The following is a 10,069-nucleotide window of genomic DNA, read 5'->3' as shown; positions in this document are numbered from 1 at the left end:
ACCCAGGTGCCCACAAACCCCAATGTTTTATTATGTGCACAGAGAGGCCCAATAATGAAATTGAGAATTAAAGAAATAACCAAGGTAGGTAGTTTTTATACTGTTTAGACAGAGACAATAAATCTGAGGAATTGACAATACAAAGAAAACTTAACTTGGGGAGCTTCAATCAGTAAGAAATTCCAAATAGAATTTGGGCTGGGGTGGTAAATTAGTAGAAAGTAACAAAGGTTGTTTCTACCTTTGTTACTTCTACAGGCTCCTGGGCTTTACATTTCCAATCTCTGGTGATAAGGATGCCTCCTCACCTCCTGGTACAGGGAGGCTACCTTTCACATGGGAGATTTATTTTCTGCTTGCAGGGGGACAGAGGAATGTCTGAGTGTCCTTTTTGCATAGGCTGTCTCTTAAGTAAATATATATATATATATTTTAAAGATTTTATTTATTTGACAGAGAGAAATACAGTGAGAGAGGGAACACAAGCAGGGGGAGTGGGAGAGGGAGAAGCAGGCTTCCCGTGGAGCAAGGAGCCCGATGTGGGACTCGATTCCTGGACCCTGGGATCATGACCTGAGCCTAAAGCAGACGCTTAACGACTGAGCCACCCAGGCTCCCCTAAACTTTTTTAAAAAGATTTATTTATTTATTTGAGAGAGAGAGAGCCCACGTGCACACACAAGCAGTGGAAGGGCAGAGGGAGAGGGTGAGAGGCAGAAAAGCAGACTCCCTGCTGAGCAGAGCTCAATGCTGGGGGCAGGGGGGTGGTGCTCCATCCTAGGATCCTGAGATCAGGACCTGAACCCAAACCCAGTTGTAGAGGCTTAACCGACTGCGCCACCCAGGGGGCCCCCTTAAGTAACTTTTATTTGGGGCCCCCTGGGTGGCTCAATGGTTAAGCGACTGCCTTCTGCTCAGGTCATGATCCTGGGGTCCTAAGGTCCAGCCCCACATAGGGCTCCCGGCTCAGCGGGGAGTCTGCTTCTCCCTCTGCCTCTCCCCCTGCTCATGCTCTCTCTCAGTCTCAGATGAATAAATAAACTCTTAAAAAACAACAACTTTTATTTAAATTAATCAATATCCCAAAGTGGCACATTTGGGGGCAGCCTGCCCTTGGCCCCTACACCTGCAACGTGCTTTTTCTCCATTTCCCTATACAAGTTTATTCTCTTCTTTGACGCCTCCATCCTTACTACTCTTCCACTCCCAACCTTGCCATACGTTTCTCAGCATCTTGATTAATTCAAAATCATTGCTTTTCTATCTCTTCCCCTAACTGCGAGTTCTCCCTCGTTTTCACACACATTCTGCTACCCAGCTTCCATGTCCCCTCTTTCCCCAGCCTTGCACTCTGCTGTGTTTCTCCTAAGGTCTCGATGCCCCTTTCCACTTTCATTCTTTTCACTGCATACCCTCCTTGGGCAAAACTGGTCCAAGAGCAGGCACGGAAGAAAAGACCGCGTGCAGGTGACTCTGTGGGGCCCAGCCCCTCCGCCCGGATTCCCGGGACGGTGACGGGGGCGGGGGGCAGGATGCCTGCGCGCCGCGGGCGCCATGACACTCCGCACGTCCCGGGCAGTGACGGGAAGGTGACGCTGAGCTCTGAGCCGGCCACCCGGCCACCCGCCGCGCCCGCCCTTCCGCTCCGCGGCCGAGGGCTAGCGGGAACCGCCACCCCATTGGCCAGAGAAAGTTACAATTTCCAGGAATCGGAGGCATCTCTAGAGAGATGCAAAAGTTTATACAAAGGTTTTGCCTCAAGGGCAGACGTTCTTGTTCTGCACAACTAATCCCCAAACATCCCTTTTAGCATCACTCATTGGTTTCAGTCCGCAAGCCCCTACTCCTCCATTTTGCCCCGACAATCATGCCTGTTTACCCTCGTGTCCCATCTGGTCTTTCTTCGTCTCTTATTTTCTCACCTCTTATCTACCCCCCCTTCTCTTTTCTTTCTTTTTTAAGATTTTATTTATTTATTTGACAGAGAGTGAGACAGCGAGAGCAGGAACACAAGCAGGGGGAGTGGGAGAGGGAGAAGCAGGCTTCCCGCGGAGCAGGGAGCCTGATGTGGGACTCGATCCCAGGACCCTGGGATCATGACCTGAGCCGAAGGCTGATGCTTAAGGACTGAGCCACCCAGGCGCCCCCACTTCTCTTTTCTATGTACGGTCCACATTTCACAGGTCACCTGGCCTCGGATCTTTACAAAATCTTCTTCATGCCCCTGCAGCACCTTGATTCTGTTTTTTTATTAAAGTCAATTTCATGTATAAAACAGATACAATTCATACATTTTAGGTGCACGAATCATGACTTCTTTTTTTTTAAAAGACTTTATTTATTTTTATTTGAGAGCGAGAGAATGAGAGATAGCACGAGACGGAAGAGGGTCGGAGGGAGAAACAGACTCCCTGCTGAGCAGGGAGCCCGATGCGGGACTCGATCCCCGGACTCCAGGATCATGACCTGAGCCGAAGGCAGTCGTTTAACCAACTGAGCCACCCAGGCTCCCGAATCATGACTTCTGACAGATATATACACCCAGGCAAACACTGTAGCCCTGTAGATCTGCATCTTAGAAAGTTCCCTTAACATCCTGATCCTTGATGCAGTTACTCTTTCTTCAGTTGTACCTTGTATTTATTCCCAAGCATTATATTTATTAAGTACCTTCTATGAAACAAACACTGATGTTACAGAAATAAATAAGGGCAGCACCGTTTAAAAGGGGAAGCACATACAATGTGACTCATGCTTTCTGCTCTCCCTCCACTTAGTTATATATTTCTAATAATCCCTCCTTTTTAGACCCCCTGACAACTTGGTCACCTGACTAAACCTTCCTGAGAAATAAATGATTTTTTTCCCTCACTTTCCTTTTTTACCTAAGGAAGGCCGAGCATGAATGCAACACACCAGACACAGAATCGCTGCTGAGTAGAAAGCAAGGTGAGAAGGGTTCCACATTAGGGAGAATTCCCTAGAGGGCTAGGAAGGGGCTTGCCCTAGCCTTGTGGGAATATCTCCCGCACTGTTTCAAAAACAAGTCAAGTCTGGAAATACAGCAGTAAAGGCTACTGGAAGGCTCCTTGGCAGGGGGACAGGAAGTGAATCTCTGGAATGGACTCATAAAAGAAAAGGTCAGCAGGGACAACTGAGTTTAATGAGTCATATTAGAAAAGATGGGAAAGTACGCAACTGACAAGACATAAAGAAAATGTGAAGGCCACACCCCCCAAAGAGTATGATGTATGGGGGAGGGTGAAAAATCAGTCTAAGAAAAGCAGGCTGGGCACCTGGGTGGCTCAGTCAGTTAAGCGACTACCTTCGGCTCAGGTCATGATCCTGGAGTCCTAGGATCGAGTCCTGCATCAGGCTCCCTGCTCAGCAGGGAGTCTGCTTCTCCCTCTGACCCTCCCCCCTCTTGTGCTCTCTCTCTCTCTCTCTCATTATCTCTCTCTCAAATAAATAAATAAAATCTTAAAAAAAAAAAAGAAAAGCAGGCTTAGGGGCACCAAGAGAAAAAATAAGAAAAGGAACAATAAAAGCAAAGACTTGTTGCAATGCTGATGTAAACCTGGTCCTCTTCCTCACCAGTGACACAGGGTTTCCACTTCCTTTCATAGGCACATATTACTCAAGTCTAGAAACCAAGAGAGCCGAATGAGGGGATGACCTCTAGATCCACATATCAGATGTTCAAGTCACAAAACCAAGCCTGTTTGATAGGCTGCTAGAAACATTTCAACAAAAAGAATGTGTTTTCTAGTGGGCTCAGAATTGAGGGTGAGTTCTTTCTTTATGCCTTCTTTTTCTTTTTTCTATATAATAAAGCAGGTAAAAATGCACAAAGGTGAGGATCTACATCTGTATGCACCTGTATAACCACTATCCAGATCCAGATCCAGATTCTAGACCACTTGTTGCTCCCCAGAAGGTTTCCTCGTGTCTATACCAGTATATAGCCTCCCTTCCCAGAGGTAACCACTATACTTATGTCATCATTGATTAATTTCGTATATATAAATGGAGTCCTTTCATATAGTATGTACTCTTGTGCTACGAGTTTTTTTTCACTCAACATAGTGTCTGTATTATATAGTGTATATTAGTAGCTCATTTCTTGCTATTGCTGAGTAGTATTACATTTGTGGATATGCCAAAATTTATTTATCCATTCTCCTTTTTCTTTTTTATTTATTTTTTTGGTTTTTTTTTTAAAAGATTTTATTTAGTTATTTGAGAGAGAGAGAGAATGAGAGACAGAGAGCACGAGAGGGAAGAGGGTCAGAGGGAGAAGCAGACTCCCAGCTGAGCAGGGAGCCCGATGTGGGACTCGATCCCGGGACTCCAGGATCATGAGCTGAGCCGAAGGCAGTCTCTTAACCAACTGAGCCACCCAGGCGCTCTCTTTTTTTTTTATTTAAGATTTTAATTTATTTATTTGACAGACAGAGACACAGCAAGAGAGGGAACACAAGCAGGGGGAGTGGGAGAGGGAGAAGCAGGCTTCCTACTGAGCAGGGAGCCCGATGTGGGGCTCGATCCCAGGTCCCTGGGATCATGACCTGAGCCAAAGGTGGAAGCTTAATGACTGAGCCACCCGGGCGCCCCTATCCATTCTCCTTTTGATGAACACATTACTGTTTCTAGTTTTGAGCTATCACAAACATTCTTGGCATTTGCCATATGTATGAATTTTGTTCTCTTGGTTATATACTTAGGAACAGGATTGCTGGGTTGCTATTTTTGGTCAATAAGTAATCAATTCTAAATAAAAACAAGTGAGCTACATCTGTGTCTTAATATGTATATGGTATTTTAATAAACAATTTTTATACATTGTTTCAATTGATCTTCAAAACATTTTTGTGAAGTAAGTGGAATAAGTCATATTATCTATCTCCATTTTACAGGTGTAGAAACTGAAACAAGGACAATTTAAATGTCCCGTTTAAAGTCATAAAATTAACACATTCTGAATTAGAACAAGAAACAACATTTTCTGATTCCTAGTCAAATTTATTTTTCTTTTTATATTCCTCTTACTTCACTGGCCTCATGTGAAGGGAGAGGTCACCCAAATGCCCGCTCTGCCCTGGACTGTCCCAATTTTAGCTCCAAAAGGGCCTGGGCAAGTGGGGGACGGTTGGTCACTCTACAGAACAAAGAAAGTTGTCAAACGGATATCACACACAGCTTGCAAAGGAAAAAACAAACCTGTCTGAGTCAGCTCAATTGTCCTCTTCCAGTCCCAGAGAAAAGATATTTTTAATCCGAGAGTAATGCAGTTTCCACACATTTATGTCCTACGTATGTCAACTCTTTTCCTTGACTTTGGAAATCATCTAGACTAGTGCTACTCAAATGTGGTCCATGGATCAGCAGCATCATCTCCAGGGAGCCTGCTGGAAATACAGATTCATACCCCTTCCCCAGCCCTCCCCGCAACCCCAGGACTATCCCAGTCTCTATGGGTAGGGCTCAGGAATTTGTGTTTAACAAGCTCTCCAGGTTAGGATCGAGGGAAGCTGTAGGAAAAGGGAGCTTAAAAGTTTGAGAAGCGCTGATCTAGCCAATTTCCTTTAAAGATATAGGGATACCTATTTGGTTTTAAAGATCTCTGGGCAGAATGATTCTACTACCTCACATTCCTTAGTAAAACAAATTCCATTGTTTGTAAATCCTTTCTTTAAAGTTGTTTTTTTTTTTTTTAAGATCCATTTATCCACTCGAGAGAGTAGGGAGGAGCAGAGGGAGATGGGAGAGAGAAAGAATCTCCAGAAGACTCCCCACTGAGTGTGGAGCTGGACATGGGGCTCAATCCCAGGACCCCAAGACCAAGAGACCAAGACCTGAGCCGAAATCAAGAGTAGGATGCTTAACGGACCGAGCCACACAGGCGCCCCTGTAACACTTTCTTGCTTGCTTATTAAATCTCATATCTAACATTCCGGTCCTACATGAGAGTGCGCAATATCATTAAAATTTTTTTTGTCCTTTTTTTTTTAAGATTTTATTTATCTGACACAGAGAGAGAGAGGGGGAGAGAGCAAGCACAAGCAGGGGAGGGACAGGCAGAGGGAGAAGGAGGTTCTCCACTGAGCAAGGAACACAATGAGGGACTCGATCCCAGGATCCCGGGATCATGACCTGATCCGAAGCCAGACACTTAACCAATGGAGCCACCCAGGCACCCCGTTCTTGTCCTTTTTTAAAAAAGATTTTATTTATTTATTTGAGAGAGAGAGAGCGCGCGTCTGTGCTCGGGAACAGGGGGTGGGAGGGGGGACAGAGAGAGAGAGAAACAGACTTCCCACTGAACAGGGAGCCTGATGCCAGACTCAATCCCAGGACCTTGGGAGCATGACCTGAGCCAAGGGCAGGGTATCGATTTAACCACCTTTTTTATTTGTCCTTTTCTGAAAAGGCCATTCCAAGTGTTCTTCATTATCACCTAATGACCACTTAATGACCACTTAATGTCCAGAATGAATCCTAGGTAAAAACTATAGTACATCTAAAGAAAGACCTTGTGGGCGCCTGGGTGGCTCCGTTGGTTAAGCATCTGCCTTCAGCTCAGGTCATGATCCCAAGGTCTTGGGATCGAGTGTGGCATCAGGCTCCCTGCTCAGCAGGAAGTCTGCTTCTCTCTCTACCCGTCTCCCCACTGCTCCTGCTCTCTCTCAGATATATAAATAAAATCTTGATTTTATTTATTTATTTGACAGAGAAAGAAAGCACAAGCAGGGGGAATGGCAGAGGGAGAGGGAGAAGCAGGCTCCCCGCTGAGCAGGAACCTGAAGTGGGGTTTGATCCTGATCTGAGCCGAAAGCAGGCGCTTAACTGAACCACACAGGTGCTCCTAAAAAAATCTTTAAAAAATAAAAATTAATAAATAAATGAGGACCTTGTGGTTCCAATGGGAATATACATGAATCTTTAAGAAAATTACTTTTCAAGTTTAACATTATCAGAAACTATACATGTGTAAGAATTATGAAACCTAGAAACAGAGAAAGAAAGACTAGTTAATTTGAATCACTGGGGAGGGATAAACAGATGACGGCTTAGCATAAATAGAAGGAATCTGCTGAATGAGTATGCTAGCAAGGGCTGGGTTTGGCCCCCCAATTTGTGTTCCCTTAGGTTTTTGTGTGACTTCGCTGGAATCCACCCACATAGTTTGTTTCTACTCTGTTCCAAGACACTTGTCCTCAACTCCAATCCACTTTCTCCTTGTCCATCTATTCTAGGCTCTCTCTTCCTTCCCTTTCCCTTCATTCTTCCCCAGGGAGGGGTTGCTGTGGAGATGAAATCATAGTAAGCCAGCTGGTAAGAAAAACTGTGACAGAAGCAGAATGGGAGAGAGGGCAGAGAGGCAAATACAAGATTAAGACAAAAGAAAAAGACACAGACACAGATGAGACTTGAGGCATAGGTAATAAGATGCCATCAACCACTTACTTACAGAGATGGATGGGGACATACTGCCCACAGTTAGAGGTGCACAGCCATAAGCAAAGCCAGGGACCTGAAATACATGTGGAGACGCAGGAGGGGAGACACAGAGTCAGGGGCCGAACCAGATCACACCGGATCCCGGTGAAAACAGCCTCACACAGAACGTCACCGAGAAGAGCGGCAGTTGGACGGGTGTTTCTTTATCCTCCTATGCCTTCCTGAGTCATTCTTACTTCCAAGGAAGGGTCCAGTGGGAGGTTATACAGAGGGTAACCTGACTTCTGTATTGTTTTTCACTTCCTTTTCTTGCTTGTGGTCTTCTGCGAGGCATCTCCCAAAGACAACAAAGGCTAAGTCAGACCTTTCCCTTAGACCTAACTCTTTTGGTCTCTCGACTGTTCCTCCTTCCCTCTTTTCAATATTTGTATCTCAAAATTTCTACAGTTCTTTGTCTTTCTTGCTCTTTCTTCTTTTCTTTCCATTACTCCCAGGTTACAAGCCACCATCTTGATGCTCCTTTTGTCTATCCCATTCTCTTTTCCAATATCTCCCTTTTCCTAAAGTCAGTTTTGTCCCCACACCCTAGCCAGAAACTTGGCTTCTTTCAATTCCATTTTTCATTTTCACCTATTAGCTGCATGCTTACCTGGACCCCTTTATCTTTGGATAAGATAACATCTAATAAAAGCAATAAGAAACGATGGTTTTCTGAATACAGAATTTTTTTTTTTAAGATTTCATTTATTTATTTGACAGAGAGAGCACAAGCAGGGGGAGTGGGAGAGGGAGAAGGAGTTTCCCTGCTGAGCAAGGAGCCCAATGTGGGGCTTGATTCCAGGATCCCGGGATCATGAACTGAACCAAAGGCAAATGCTCAACCAACTGAGCCACCCCGGTACCCCATGGATACAGAAAAATACTTTTTTTAAAGATTTTATTTATTTGACAGAGAGAGGCAGCGAGAGGCAACACAAGCGGGGGGGGGGGGGTGGAAGAGAGAGAAGCAGGCTTCCCGCCAAGCAGGGAGCCTAATGCAGGGCTCAATTCCAGGACCCTGGGGTCATGACCTGAGCCGAAGGCAGATGCTTAACGACTGAGCCACCCAGGTGCTCCTGAATACAGAAAAATTTTAATGAGTTTTTAAAAAGGCAATGTTGAGAAAAATGAAGATATATACATAAATATGTATTCAGAGAGCCTACAAAATGCACAGCGTTCTTCTAAATAATGCAGAAGACCCAAAGTCCCTCCCCTCAAGTTGGTTACAATCTGGCATTGAGGGGACAAGACAAAAAAGTTCTGAAGGCAGCCAAAGTGTTAAGAGATTCTGTTCACGTGGGAAGAATCCAGAGAGCCTTCATGAAGATAGAATTTGGACTAGGTCTGGACAGGTGACTGAGAGAGGAGAGAAGAGAGGCAGAGATTACAGAAGGGCATTTCAGGAAAATGGAATGGCCCCGGCAAAGGTATGGTGGTAGGAAGTTTGGGCAGAAGGTCGGGAAATAGGGCTTTGACCAATTTACCTGAAGAGCAGGGTGCCTATAGGAGTCTAGGGAGAGACAACGCTGGAAAAGCAAGTTCAGGCGATGCTGCCGCAGTCTTTAAATACCACACATGCTACTTTGACTCTATGCCCTTAGGTGGGTAATGAAGTAAAATCTTAACGCATTTTTTCCTTTTTTTACAGGACTATTTGTCCTCCAGAGATACCAGACGTGTCACTTTTAGCTTACACGCTTTGTCCCAACTAAAATACGCTCTCTTCGTTCTGAGCTTTTTCTAATCCCCTCCTTCCATCGCTTCGCCCAACCGTACCCCTGAACCCCAAACTCTGTTCTTTCATTTCACTATCCTATCCACTGTTTGTCAGAAGGGTTTCTGGAGAGAAACCAACCTGGTGCGGTGGTGGTGGAAAGCAGTTTCTGCAATCCATCTTCTCTCACTTCTATTTTTAGAACAAAGACAAGGCTGAAAATTAGAAAACCCTGGTAACCTCAGCTCAGACTATGGTCCCGACCTGCTCTGCTACAAACTAGCTAGTGATTAGTTACGTCGTTCAACCTGTGTCTCGGTCCGCACATTCTAAAAGGTGGTCTTTTTTAAATTTATTTTTATTTATTTTTTTTAAAGATTTTATTTGTTTATGTATTTGACAGAGAGAGACACAGTGAGAGAGGGAACACAAGCAGGGGGAGTGGGGGAGGGAGAAGCAGGCCTCCCGCCGAGCTGGGGGCCCGATGCGGGGCTCCATCCCAGGACCCTGGGATCATGACCTGAGTCGAAGGCAGACGCTTAATGACTGAACCACCCAGGCGCACCTAAAGATTTTATTTATTTACTTGTCAGAGAGAGAGAGAGCACGAGCGGGGAGATGGACACAGGGAGAGGGGGAGAGGGAGAAGCAGACTCCATGCTGAGCAGGAAGCCCGATGCGGGGCTCGATCCCAGGACCCTGCGATCATGACCTGAGCTCAAGGCAGACACTTAACCGACTGAGCCACCCAGGCATCCCTAAAAGGTGGTCTTAAGGCAGAAGGAGAAAGACCTAGCTGTGGCATTCTCTGCAATCTCAAGAGTTCCACAAATATACCGCCCATACAAATAC

Source organism: Eumetopias jubatus, unplaced genomic scaffold (assembly GCF_037043125.1).
Source record: "Eumetopias jubatus isolate StellerSeaLion01/CBP00866 unplaced genomic scaffold, mEumJub1_p1.0 scaffold_8, whole genome shotgun sequence".
Lineage (NCBI taxonomy): Eukaryota > Metazoa > Chordata > Mammalia > Carnivora > Otariidae > Eumetopias > Eumetopias jubatus.
The sequence above is the reverse complement of the archived record's forward strand: the minus strand, read 5'-3'. Positions refer to the sequence as shown.